Genomic DNA, 14,127 nt, shown 5'->3' with positions numbered 1-14,127 from the left:
TCAACAACAAATACCCTGGTTGCAACGGAACATGCAGGTACTTGCGGCAGTGGGGCAGGCACAGTGACAAAGACATAGACCAGAAGCAGTGAAGACACAAGGGCCCTTAGGAGGTTTGCCTGGGTACACAGGCTAGTCAGTAAAGGAAAAAGGAACTGACGCTTCCTGAGTACCTATGTGCTTAGTAATAAGCCATTAGAGATCACCAAGAAGGGACAACAACTTTTCTGATGACAAAAATCTTGGAAAATTTTCTGAGCCCTAAAAAGACAGGTCAAAAGAGTGACCATGAGCATCTCTAGCTTAGCTCCAAAAATGGATGTTTGCAGGCTGACAAGAAAACATAGACGTTCCTTCTTCTAGAACATGCATATCTTTCTGTTCCTTTTCAGTGTTGGCCCCTTCCAAATTATTAACCCCTTATCATATGATTGCAAGCAAGTGGTGCAATTAGGACAGATGGGAGACAACAGCCTCCCATGAAAGAGGCCCCTCACCTGCAGTCCCCTGAAGACACCTGTTGTCTGGTGCCTCAGAAGGACCTGGACTTTCCAAGCATCTCAGTGCTTGTAGCAAGTCAGATAAGACAAATGTAAGCAATCATACAGTTCCCACCTACTGATTAACATCAGCCAACAGAGAGTCACTTGTCATCTGGTGACTATGTGTTAGAGAATAAAATTCAGGGTAGAGGCTTATTGCCTTTAGTTCTGGAGCCACTTGAATTTCCAAACTCCACTGCTGAACAAATCTGGCTCTCAGATTCTCTGACATCTAATTCTTATATTAGAAACTCCTCTTTTCTCTCTTCTACCATCAAGTGCCCTTGAGACTGATGGCCATCCAATTGCCCTGTATCAGTTGTCTTCCAAGCCCTCTCCAAGCTGGAGGATGAGTATGGTTTCTGGCACTCACTCAGGAAACATCAGTGCCAGTCCTCTCATGTCTGTCCTTCTTGGGGGAGAAAAAAACCCTGTCTAGCACTAATGTCCCAAATACTCTGCTCAGTGGTCTGGTCACTTCTGAGGTAGCTACTCCTTTGTGTCATGCAAGAGAATATGAAGAAAATAAAATTAATGTTGAGGTTTCTTGTGCTAGTGATAAAGAATCTGCCTGGAGAATCCAGTGCAGGAGATGCAAGAGATGCAGGTTTGATTCCTGGGTTGGGAAGATACCCTGGAAAAGGAAATGGCAACCCACTCCAGTATTCTTGCCTGGAAAATCACATGGACAGAGGAGACCAGCAGAATACAATCCAAGGGGTCTCTAAAGAGTCAGACACAACTGAGCACAACATTGAGGTTCCAGCCGGCACAGTGAAGGCTCCCTCAGCTCTCTTCAAGTGAAACAGCTACTCCCAGCCCATCTATAACCTGTGCACTCTTCTACTGAAATGCCAATAACTTCCTGTGCTTTTTAATGATTATTTGTCACCCTTTAGAAGAGGGAACACTAGAGAAGAGGGACAGATAATTTGTCTCATTTATCCATCCAAAGTGTTTACCTCAGTTTTGACACATGAGCTCCTCAATCAATTTGTCAGATTGAGTATTTTTACATCCTGAAATTCATTCTAGAAGAGGATGAGAATAAAAAATGTAATAGCCACTAATTATTACAGAAAATGCTGATATGAAATGAATAGCATTTTGATTTTTCATAGACAATGAAGAACTAAATATGTTAGCATTCTCCAAAGAACCAGTGGTGCATATACATGTATGCATGTACATGTATGGGGTTTCTTAGAAGGAATTGGTTCCAGCAGCCATTAAGGCTAGCAGCCCCAATTGCTGCAGTTGGCAAGCTGAATACCAGGGGAGCTGGTGGTATAATTTAAACTAAATGCTAGCAGATTTGAGATCCAGCAGTTGCCAACATTTCAGTTTGGGACTAAAGGCATGAAAAAGTCTCTATCCCAACTCAAAGGCAGTCCAGCAAGTAGTCCCTCTTGTTCAGGGGAGGGTCAGCCTTTTTGTTGCCATCATGCCTTCAACTGATGGAATGAGGGCCACCCACCTAGGAAGGGCAATCTGCTTTACTCAGTCCACCAATTTAAATGTTAAACTAATCCAAGCACACTCTCACAGAAACACCCAACCTTTTGATTTTTCATGGACAATGAAGAATTAAATATGTTAGGGTTTTCCAAAGAACCAGTGGTGTAGGTCCATGTATACAGGTACATGTATGGGGTTTATTATAAGGAATTGGTTCCAGCATCCATTAAGGCTGACAGTTTTTCCAAATATCGTGGGCACCATTTACCCAAACAGGTTGACATATAAAATCTATCACATTGAGCATATAAAAGTCTAAAGTGAATGGATCATCCCCTCTCTTCCCACATTCACTCAACAAACACTTAATAAGGACGTCCTATCTGCCAAACATTACAGATTCTCTTGCTTCCCTCTCTTTTCTCTCAGGGAGTCTAACATTCTGCCAAGGTGGTGGGTGCACCCATGTAATAGAAGGGACAAGTGAGCTGGGGCAGCACAGACATGACTGGAAACAACCAACATGAAAATGCCCCCAGCACAACCCCCAAGCAGGACTCTTCACTCAGATTTTTATTTCTAGACAATACTGCTAGGGAGAAACGCTTCCTCCCAGAGAAATCAAAGAAACATTTACTTGGAATGATTCACATAAAGGCTCTCAAACTTGACTGTACTTTTAAAATCACCCAGGGAGCTTTAAAAGCCACTTATGCCTGAGCACTGATTAAATTAGAACATCTGGGGGTGGAGCCAAAGCTTTCATAGTTTTTAAAAGCTCCCAAAGTGATTCTGATGTGTAGCCAGGGTTGAGAATCACTGATTTACACTAATTTACACAATCTTATGTGTTAGGCTTCTGATTGTAATTATTCAAGTGGTCACTTGCCTGTGGGGCTCTCCAGGTGACTGAGTGGTAAAGGAATCCACCTGCCAATGCAGGAGACACAGGTTAGATCCCTGGATCATGAAGATCCCCTGGAGGAGGAAATGGCAACCTACTCCAGCATTGTTGCCTGGAAAATTCCGTGGCCAAAGGAGCCTGACAGGCTACAGTCCATAGGGTCACAAAGAGTCAGACACAACCCAGCAACTGAGCATGCACACGTGCACTTGTCTGTACTATATACATCATTCTTGCTGGGGTAGCTGGTAAAGGTGAGAAACAGTACAGTACTGATAATGAACACCTGGTTAAGCTGTCCAGTTGGTCGAGGTGGGGCAGGGGGTGGGGAATCAGTCCCGTGTTGCCATTGATAACTAGTTTTCGTCTGAGATTCAGTGACCCATGCATGTGTGTCAGCCACTTGCTAGAACCATTCCCACTTGCCCTGTTCCTCCGCCGTCTTGGTGCCACTGTTTGTTGTCAATGACCGAGCCCAATATCAATGTCTGATCCACTTGCTTTGTCCTCTCTCACCCGAGCTTGTTACCAATTTTTCAAAGTAATGGGTAAAACTGTGCAGCTTGTTTCTTCTACTGAGGTAGCATTGCAGACTCCTCACAGTAAGAGGCAATGGATTTTCCGCTTATGGTCAAGGCAGCCCAGCTAGAAAAGCAGAAGCAGCCTGGTTTATGCCAAATGGGCTCCCACAAAGAGGCAGGGATGATGGAGTGCAAAATACTTTTCTGAACCCCACAGAAATAGACACTAGCCCATCTGCTGCTGCTGGGCCAGGAGGGGGCATCTTTCAGGGGGAGGCAGTCAAGCCCAAAGCCTTCATCTCTCCCAGTTCCTGTCTCCCGTAATGGGGTCAATTCTGAGAGACTCGGGACTTGCAGGGGTGATATACCTGAGAGGTTTAAGAACACAGGCCATCCAGATGCCACATCTCAAATTAGAATTCCAACATTACCACTATTACCTATGTGACTTGGGGCAAATTACTTAACCTCTCTCATTTATTTGCTCAGTAAAGAAATGTGATAATGATAGCATTTGCCTATTAAAGTTGCTTTGTAATTATAGGATCTAAAGTATGTGGAGGGGTTATTTAGCACAGTGCTTGGCATATAGTAATGCTCAAGTAAACATTAGCTATTCTTAATGTAAATGTGTTTACATTAAGTACATGTAATTTACTTACATGTACATGTGTTTTAGATTATAACTAGTGACTAAGGAATTCTCATGTCCCGTCAGAATCTGGGCCACCTGTCGTGAATACCAACTATTAGCTTAGTCTCACCACACCCCGAGCCAGGGAGAAGTCAAGCTGGTGGCCCATTAGGAATCACCCCATGCCCACATACATCAGCCACTAGCGGTAGGTGGACCCAGTCCTATATGGTAGACTCATCTTTCTGCCATATCAAGTGTATAACCAGTCCCCTCTCTACTGGTTTCCAATCCCAATCTCTTTCTAGTCCATCTCAAAGACTGAAGTGGGCCCTCGACTTCAGCCAGTTACTCAGAGGGCTTGAACCTTTGCCCTAATTCATGCAAACTCCTTTCCTCTAGTGGGCAGGTCTATGACCAACCCCACCCATCTTCACACCTCCAAGTCCTGACTGAAAGCATTCCCTCAAAATAGACCTCTCCCCAAGTAGCCACTACCCACAGCCTACACAGGACTCAACTCTCCAACTTGATATTCAGCTGCCAGGCTACCTATTAGTCTGGTGTCCTAATACGTGTCCTCACATCCCTAATGAGAAGGAAGAATTAGTTTAACCTTGGTCCAGCTAGCTCCCTCCCCTTCAGTAAGAGTTATGAGTGTCCCACAGAGTCACGCTTACACTGGAGATCTTAATCACCTTTGCTTCCAAAACACTATCCCTCATCTGCCTGCTGATCAAATCTTTGATCTTTTTAGCACGTGTGGGTTTCTCCTCTTGCTCCCAACTCTCCTCCACTCGACTTTGATAGTTCAAGATAAGAATCATTTAATATATGATGGATGTCAAATACAGCAGTCAGTACACAATTCCATGGCAAACAGGTTAATCTGTAGCAAAAGATCAGGATCCAAGTTTAATCCATTTTCTATGGCTTATGTGTGCATGCTGTCACTTCAGTTGTGTCTGACTCTTTGTGACCCCATGGGCCGTAGCCACCAGGCTTTTCTGTCTATGGGATTCTGGAGGCAAGAATACTGGAGTGGGTTGCCATTCTGTTCTCCAGGGGATCTTCCTGACCCAGGGATCAAACTTGGATCTCTTATGTCTCCTGCATTGGCAGGCTGGTTCTTTACCACTAGCACCACCTGGGGAAGCCTTCTATGGCTTATAAATATTTCATAAACTTCTTTTGGTCTTTATATTACATAAAAACTATAAGCTTCTACATATTTAACATAATAGAAGTAACCCAAGTCAATGGTGAGCAGCTGCAAATTTTTCATTTATTCAGTATCTTCATATGTGTATTTGTTCAGACAATGGGCTCCTGAATTTGGATTCCCAGGGAGGTCAGCCACTTCCACTGCTCTGGGTCATGTTTCCAAACTTCATTGCACAAGAGATGTGGCCCAATCTGCATTTCCCCAGCAGAGAAACTTTTCTACCCATCATGAATTCCCTTGGAAGAAAATTTCTCTCCATCTGAGCATGTCTGCCTTTCTGTATGACTTGATAATATTTGGGGGTCAAAATGTTTGCCAGTGGAACACAAAATCATAAAATGTTTGCCTTTAGAAAGGACTGTTGAACTAACCTAGTTGAGAGCTTCCCAAAGCATGGGCTACATTCCACTAGAAAATGACAAGTTATATAGAATATTAAATAACAGTGAGTCACATGGTAAGATATTATCCTCTCTTCAACTCTCTTCCAGCCCCTCTGATTGGTCCACGAGAAGGTTTCAGTTTGGTGCTAATGTATCTCTAACACCTCTCTGGCACTTTCTAAATTGCCTTTTACAGAGAAGCCTGTGTCCCAGAATCTTCAAACTACCTTGTCTATCTTGGATTAACAAGGCTTTATTTTCAAGTATTCATTTTATGGTTATCTGCTATTTGTGATGTTGTATCAATTTTTTTTTTAATTTGCAGTCACGATAGAACATTTCCTTTAAAAAAATTTTTAAATAAGCCAACTTAAAAGAGTATCAGCAAGTTAGAATACAGGCATATTCACATTGCAAAACTTGCCAAGGTAACACAGCTGAAACTCAGCTCCTGATTTTACTAATGACACCTGGGGACCTGATGATGATACTGATGCCCATGGTCACATGTTTGGTTGATTGTGAAGCTAAGACAAGAACCAGGCCTTTCAACCCTGAGTCAGTACTGCTCCATAATTCCATTAGGAGCTTGCCAAAGTAAAAGAGGAACATAGTGAGTCTTAATGTGCTCGTGTATCCTGATCAGAACTACTACACCTACTTCACACCTGGCTGGGAAACCTTCTGGTGCAGCATTTAAAAAGAGACTTCCTAGAGACTATTATATAGAGTGAAGTAAGTCAGAAAGAGAAAAAACAGTTATCGCACACTAACGCATATATATGGAATCTAGAAAGGTGGTGCTGATGAACCTATTTGCAGAGCAGCAATGGAGACACAGAGAGAACAAACTTATGGACACGGCTGGGAGAGGGGAGTCAGGAGAGGGTGGGAGGTTTGAAGAGAGCAACATGGAAACATACATTACCATATGTAAAATAGATAGCAAATGGGAATTTGCTATATGGCTCAGGAAACTCAAACCAGGGTTGAGAGAGGTAGGATGGGGAGGGAGGCGGGAGGGATGCTCAAGTGGGAGGGGGCATGGGTAAACATATGGCCGATTCATGTTGATGTTTGGTATAAACCAATGCAATACTGTAAAGCACTTACCCTTCAATTAAAAACAAATGAATCAATAAATAAAATTACAGATTTGCTACCAAAAAAGTGACTTCCTTCTCCTATGTACATCTTCTAGGTTGTATATTAACGTTTAGGCCTTCATTTCAGCAATAAGGAGATCAGTAAGTGAGTTTATTACAGGATAGTGAATGTTTTGCCTCAATTTCACAAGTGAGAAAATAAGAAAAAATGCTCTTGAAATTAAGCAGCAGTCCCCAATTAGCAAATAGCATAATTACATCCAATATTATAACAGTACTATTTTTTTCATGTCAACAATCACCTAGTTATTTAATTCTCTAATGCAAACCAAGGCAGAATGTTATCTTTTGCTGAGAGATTAATATATTGTAAGGAAGAATGACCTCCCACACACTAAGCACATCAGGCAGTGTTTTTTTTGCAACATAGAGAACAGACTGGATACACATCTCACCCTTGGGAGAATACCATGTTTTCAAAGAGCATACACACTTTTAAGATACCATTTCTTTCCACGCTTAAGATTATTCTTTGCAGCTGATTATCATTAGATTTCTCATTGCCTAGATTCTTTAGGTTCATCCATGGCCTATCAGGGGTAGCTCAGATGCAATTAAAAGTAACAAACATTGGTGGACCACGGCCAAGCCTACTGCAGCTTTAACCAACAAGTAGTAGTTACTTTTATTGGAAACTCTGCTAAGTATTTTGCATGTATTACTTCACATACCCTTCACAACACCCCTGTGATCCCTCTCTTTTAGATAAGAAATCCAAAGCTTAGAAAAGTTAACTTCTTACCCAAAGGTACAAGAAGTTGAAGAACCAGGATTTGAAGGTACACCTTTCTGACTCCCCAAAACAAGCAGCTAACCACAAACTCTCTGAGAACTTGCCATGACAATGCAACGCTCTGTGCCAAGTAGGTGGCACAGTCAACTCAGACCAAATCATAGTTTACTCATAACCCTTACAGGCTGGTTATTTCCAAAAATTTTCCAGGTTGATAATGGTGTTGAAATAAGAAAGGATTTTCTTAATCAACATTTTTAGGGAAAGAAAGTTACTGATAACCCATAATACAGCCATTTTTTAAAATAAAAAATGCACTTACATAAAATTATAGAATAACTAATAAAATATCTATATAACTGCAATAGTTTTCTTGTTAATGCTAGGAAAAAAAAATTACCAACCTTAGTGACTTAGAACAACACAAATTTCTCCTACAGCTCTGGAGGTCTGAAGTCCGAAAACAGTCTCACAGAGCTAAAGTCAAGGTGTCGGCAGGCTGCTCCCTTCTGGAAGCTCTGAAGGAAAATTCCTTTCCTGGACTTTTCAGCTTTTGAAGGCCTCCTGCCTCCCTCAGCTCCTAGCTGCTTCCTGGCATTACCACAACCTCTCGGTACCTCCCTCACATCCACTACTGACTTTGGGTTTCCTGCCTCACTTCTAAAAAGACGCTTGTGATGGTATTGGGCCCACCTGGCTAACCCACGCTATCCTCCCCACCTGAAGACTCTTATTTAATCACGTCAGTAAAGCCCCTTTTGCCTTGAAAACTCACTGACTCTGGGAGTTAGGACATAAACATCTTTAGGCCACTATTGTGTCTAGCGCAATTACCAACATTTACAGTTTTTTTACTGGAAACAAAATTCTAAATTAAATTGGAAAGGGATCTAACCTTTATTGTAATTGCCTGCATCCAATTTCCAGTGAATTTATGGTTTTCCAGGGCTTAACTTCATAGCTAAGCAATGATTTTCTTTTTTTTTTTTCCTCTGGTTGGAAGCTTTCTGGAGCACATGGATGCAGTGATGGTGGTTACTAAGCAGCTTGAATGAACGTCTGTGCAGGAACCACTGTGATGGAGATATTTTAAAACAGTTTCCTCCAAGTGATCAGAACAGGGCCAGGCCTCGAGTTTAGAAGCAGCCTGAAATCTGCCACAGGAAAAAAAAAAAAAAGGAGAGATATAAAACGCATAGGGTAGTTAAATTCATTCACTATTAGCAGTTCACTAGGAATAGGTAAGGGAGCAAAGAGGATTAAAGGAGAGAGAAGAAAACCTGCAGCTTCTTGACTAATCATTGAGCCAGTTGATCATGTTCTGATTAGAACACATAAAGCAAGAAAACATATGCTCCATATTCCTGTAAGGTTTATCTCCTAACTGTGGAAAGGAAGAGATCCACAGTGCTAAGAAGCCCTTGACATGAGAAGGAATACCAACCAACCAACCAACAAAAAACAAACATTTGGCAAAATCTGAGTACAGCAAACCCATGCAGAAATATATTTGTTTTTGTTTTGTTTCTCTTTTGAATTGGTATTTAGAGAACATCCACTCACTTAATGCCCTAAGGAGAGACAGACAGTCTCCTGGTATCTCATTCTGATTAAAAAAAAGATCCTTACAAGGGTTGCTACACAGATAGAGCTAAATGTTTTGAAGGTTCAAGTTGCTGCTTCTAAAAGAATCAAGTGACATTGAAACTACATTTGTAAAGAGATCAACACACTTCTAATACTGGAAACTCCTTTTACCTAGATGTTTCTCTGTTTGTTCAGGCTTGCTTCTAATGATATTTGAATGTGTATATTCATTTCCTAGGAGGGCATTAACTAATACACAATGTTACTTAACTAAGAAGCTATAATACAGCTTGTTTTTTTTAAAAAAAAAATGAGAAAATATGTATAAAATGCTTTGAAGCAACTAGCCATACCTAATAAAATATTCTTATTACCCTAATTAGAATTCTTTTATATCAGTGAGGAGAGAGAAAAAGAGGAAAGAAAGCCTTTAGGACTGGTTGATTCTAAAACTTGCTCCAGTATTTCTCAAACTTTAATGAATATACAAAACACTCAAGGATGGTGTTAAAATGCAGATTATGGTTTAGCAGGAAGGAGAAGGGGCAAAGGGGAAAAAGCACATGGATTCTGTATTTCTTTTAAGTCCCTAAGTGATGTCATTGTGCTATTCTTCCCCCTTTAAGTAGTGACCACATAGAAAACTTTATAAAATAATTGCCAATTCCAAAGTACCATTGCAAACTTTCCCGCAGATCTGTAATTTCAACAGGCTCCTTCTGACTGTATCTATATCACCAGCCTTACACTCATTCAATGAGCTGAGCTGGCACAACCCAAATGCCTGTGGAGGGCATGTGGTTATATAAATATTTGAAATAGATTAATTTTAAAACAGGTGCTAAGCTGATCAGGTTGGAACTAAGCTTCAGACTGGCTTCAATAACATGCCTTTTAACATGCTTCGCAGTCAGAAAACAATAGCAAATAATGGTATACGTTATAACCTCTGAGTCTAGAGCTGGCAGTCTTAACATTTTGGAGGCCATGTCCCCTGTGAAAATTTGATATAAATTATGGGACATCAACCCCTCAAAAAAGTCTACAAACATCTACACACATATTTCATAAATAGTTTCAGGAAATTGCATCTTTCCTGGTCTGTCCATGGATTCTTTAAGAGTTTGTGAACTTCCAGCTAATTTTTTTCAGAAGGTATGAAAGAAAATAAAGAATTTTAACATTAAAATAAAGAAATGGAGTCTGCCTTGGATTGCTAATGTGCATACACACACAGGTGCTATAGAGCTTTGGCATGTGTGGCTCTACAGTTGAATTATTTTAACATCTATTCCTGTAAACTTTCTTAGGAATTTATGTTTTATAATATTTTACACTTCACTGTGTAATAATTGAGGGTTATAGAATCGAGCATTACCAGTGAGTTGCAATATGTGACATTACACACTGAAAAAACTCTTCTCATCATTTCCCCTCATTTAAAGATGTCAATTATAAAACATTCACTGTAAATGGTAAACTAAGAAATACCAGCAAATATTAGTTTTTCACTAATACATGAAAATACATGAAATTTGTACAATACATGAAAAACGTATTGTAACAGCCAAAAAATAAGAGGAAGAGGGATGATCTGAAGATGTATCTAAATAAGCATTTATTGCTGCCTTAGCCACATGATTACTAATAAGGCTTTGTAGTCAGTACACAATAGGGCTTCCCTGGTAGCTTAGCTGGTAAAGAATCCACCTGCAATGTGGGTGGACCTGGGTTCAATCCCTGGGTTGGGAAGATCCCTTGGAAAGGGCCCACTTCAGTATTCTGGCCTGGAGAATTCCAAGAAATGTATAGCTCTGCTGCTGCTGCTGCTAAGTCGCTTCAGTCGTGTCCGACTCTGTGCGACCCCATAGATGGCAGCCCACCAGGCTCTGCCATCCCTGGGATTTTCCAGGCAAGAGTACTGGAGTGGGGTGCCATTGCCTTCTCCGAATGTATAGCTCATGGGGTCGCAAACAGTAGGACACAACTGAGCAACTTTCACTTCACTAGGTACCAACTTTTCTGTTTTACATAATGAAAAAGGGACTTTAGAATTTCAGAAACTATTTGCTTGTTTGAATATAAACCTTTCTTGCCAAGTAGCCTTGGTGTTTGGAGTCCAAAATACAACTCTGCCATATCACTGATAATAATGGGAATTACCTTGACCTCTGAGAGTAAAATTTTAAATCAACAGAGAATTGATCAAAGTGAAATTATGCAAAATCAAACCTACAGAAATAGAACTGGTCTCATAAAAGCACAACTTACCTAAGGTCCACATGAATATAATAAATATCCAAAGTAAGACTGTGACAGTTGTGAATGGATAGATCAGTCAACGTAGCATTTAAAAGACTTCACAAAATCAAATTATAATAGTGCACAGCCACACCTTATGAAGTTATGTTCAATAGACTTTAGTTATTCATCCCTATTATTAGGTGGAAAAACCAAGCCATCTTAGCCTAATTCCATTAAATATTTGACCTTTCTGACTTTTTTCTTGATCTCTTGCATTGTGCTTTTCCATTGCTGACGTAACAAATTTCCATAAACTAAGTGGCTTTAAAAAACACAAATTTATTCTTTCAGTTCTGGAGGTTGGACGTCTGAAGTGAAGGTAAAATCAAAGTGTCAACTGGATATTTCCTGAAGGCTCCAAGGGTAAAAGAAGCTTCCTTCTTTCTTATCCTATTCCAGCTTATGGTGGCGGTCCCCATTCCTCGGATGATGGCCATACCACTCCAGTCTTTGCTTTTGTTGTCACACTGCCTTCTCCAATCCTAATCGCCCACCTCCATCTTTAAGGACCCCTGTCATTACATTGGGACCACCTGGATAACTGAGAATGAAAACCTTCCTATCTCAAGATCTTTAAATTAGTAGCATGTGAAAAGTCCCTTCGGAGAAGGCAATGGCACCCCACTCCAGTACTCTTGCCTGGAAAATCCCATGGATGGAGGAGCCTGGTAGGCCACAGTCCATGGGGTTGCTAAGAGTCGGACACGACTGAGCAACTTCACTTTCACTTTTCCCTTTCATGCACTGGAGAAGGAAATGGCAACCCACTCCAGTATTCTTGCCTGGAGAATCCTAGGGACGGCAGAGCCTGGTGAGCTGCTGTCCATGGGGTCGCACAGAGTCGGACACGACTGAAGCGACTTAGCAGCAGCAGCAGCAGAAAAGTCCCTTTTGCCATGTAAGGTTATACAGATTTAGGAATTAGTATATGGATATATTGATTTCTGCAAGCTTCAGAACACTGACAATAAGGGCACATACATGTGGATTAATTGCTTGGGGTAGACTTACAAACTCACATCCCTGACGTACAAAACCAGACTGTTCATTTTTTTTTTTTGAGACATACAATATGTAAGTACTGAAATATTTAAGCTTATATGGAGAGCTCTCCTCCCAATGTAGGAGACCCAAGAGACATGGACTCAATCCCTGGGTCAGGAAGATCCCTTGGAGGAGGGCATGACAGCCAACTCCAGTATTCTCACCTGGAGAAACTGACAGACAGGGGAGCTTGGCAGGCTACAGTCCATAAGATCACAAAGAAATGGACATGACTAAAATGACCTAGGACGAATGCACAGTGTAATCTTTAGGGCAAACACTGAAAAGATTAATACAAAAAGATATAGCCAAATAGCCAATAGAATATTAAAATAGAATACTAAAAATTTTCAAGTAATCCAAAAAAAGGCAGGAAAGAAAGAAAAGGGGAACAAAAACCAAAGTGAAAAAGAAAACAAATACAATCGGCATTTGGAACCAGAGATCAAATTGTCAATATCCTCTGGATCATTGAAAAAGCAAGAGAGTTCCAGAAAAACATCTATTTCTGCTTTATTGACTATGCCAAGCCTTTGACTGTGTGGATCACAATAAACTGTGGAAAATTCTGAAAGAGATGGGAATACCAGACCATCTGACCTGTCTCTTGAGAAACCTGTATGCAGGTCAGGAAGCAACAGTTAGAACTGGACATGGAACAACAGACTGGTTCCAAATAGAAAAAGGAGTACGTCAAGGCTGTATATTGTCACCCTGCTTATTTAACTTATATGCAGAGTACATCATGAGAAACGCTGGGCTGGAGGAAGCACAAGCTGGAATCAAGATTGCTGGAAGAAATATCAATAACCACAGATATGCAGATGACACCACCCTTATGGCAGAAAGTGAAGAAGAACTAAAGAGCCTCTTGATGAAAGTGAAAGAGGAGAGTGAAAAAGTTGGCTTAAAGTTCAACATTCAGAAAACTAAGATCATGGCATCTGGTCCCATCACTTCATGGGAAATAGATGGGGAAACAGTGGAAACAGGGTCAGACTTTATTTTGGGGGGCTCCAAAATCACTGCTGATGATGATTGCAGCCATGAAATTAAAAGACGCTTACTCCTTGGAAGGAAGGTTATGACCAACCTAGATAGCATATTTAAAAGCAGAGACATTACTTTGCCAACAAAGGTCCGTCTAGTCAAGGCTATGGTTTTTCCAGTAGTCATGTATGGATGTGACAGTTGGATGGTGAAGAAAGCTGAGCGTCGAAGAATTGATGCTTTTGAACTGTGGTGCTGGAGAAGACTCTTGAGAGTACCTTGGACTGCAAGAAGATCCAACCAGTCCATCCCTAAAGGAGATCAGACCTGGGTGTTCATTGGAAGGACTGATGTTGAAGCTGAAACTCCAATACTTTGGCCACCTCATGCGAAGAGTAGACTCGTTGGAAAAGACCCTGATGCTGGAAGGATTGGGGGCAAGAAGAGAAGGAAACGATGGAGGATGAGATGGTTGGATGGCATCACCGACTCGATGGGCATGGGTTTGGGTGGACTCCGGGAGTTGGTGATGGACAGGGAGGCCTGGTGTGCTGCGATTCATGGGGTTGCAAAGATTCGGACACAACTGAGCAGCTGAACTGAACTGAACTTCCATATTCATGGGGTCTACATCCA

General features: G+C 41.2%; 1 protein-coding gene across 2 annotated transcripts in view; it reads right to left on the bottom strand.

Annotated features, from left to right (window-relative positions):
- Positions 1-8,538: 8,538 nt before the first annotated feature.
- The window catches only part of HTR7 (5-hydroxytryptamine receptor 7), a 202,589-nt gene continuing 197,000 nt past the window's right edge, over positions 8,539-14,127 (bottom strand). For both annotated transcript variants that reach the window (XR_014072802.1, XR_014072805.1), the window contains one exon: positions 8,539-8,720. The gene's annotated coding sequence lies outside the window, so the exon portion shown is untranslated. The remainder of the gene's footprint in view (positions 8,721-14,127) is intronic.

This window comes from Giraffa tippelskirchi, chromosome 2 (genome assembly GCF_054371585.1).
Source record: "Giraffa tippelskirchi isolate mGirTip1 chromosome 2, T2T-mGirTip1v1.2.pri, whole genome shotgun sequence".
Lineage (NCBI taxonomy): Eukaryota > Metazoa > Chordata > Mammalia > Artiodactyla > Giraffidae > Giraffa > Giraffa tippelskirchi.
This window is presented reverse-complemented; position numbering and strand designations above follow the sequence as displayed.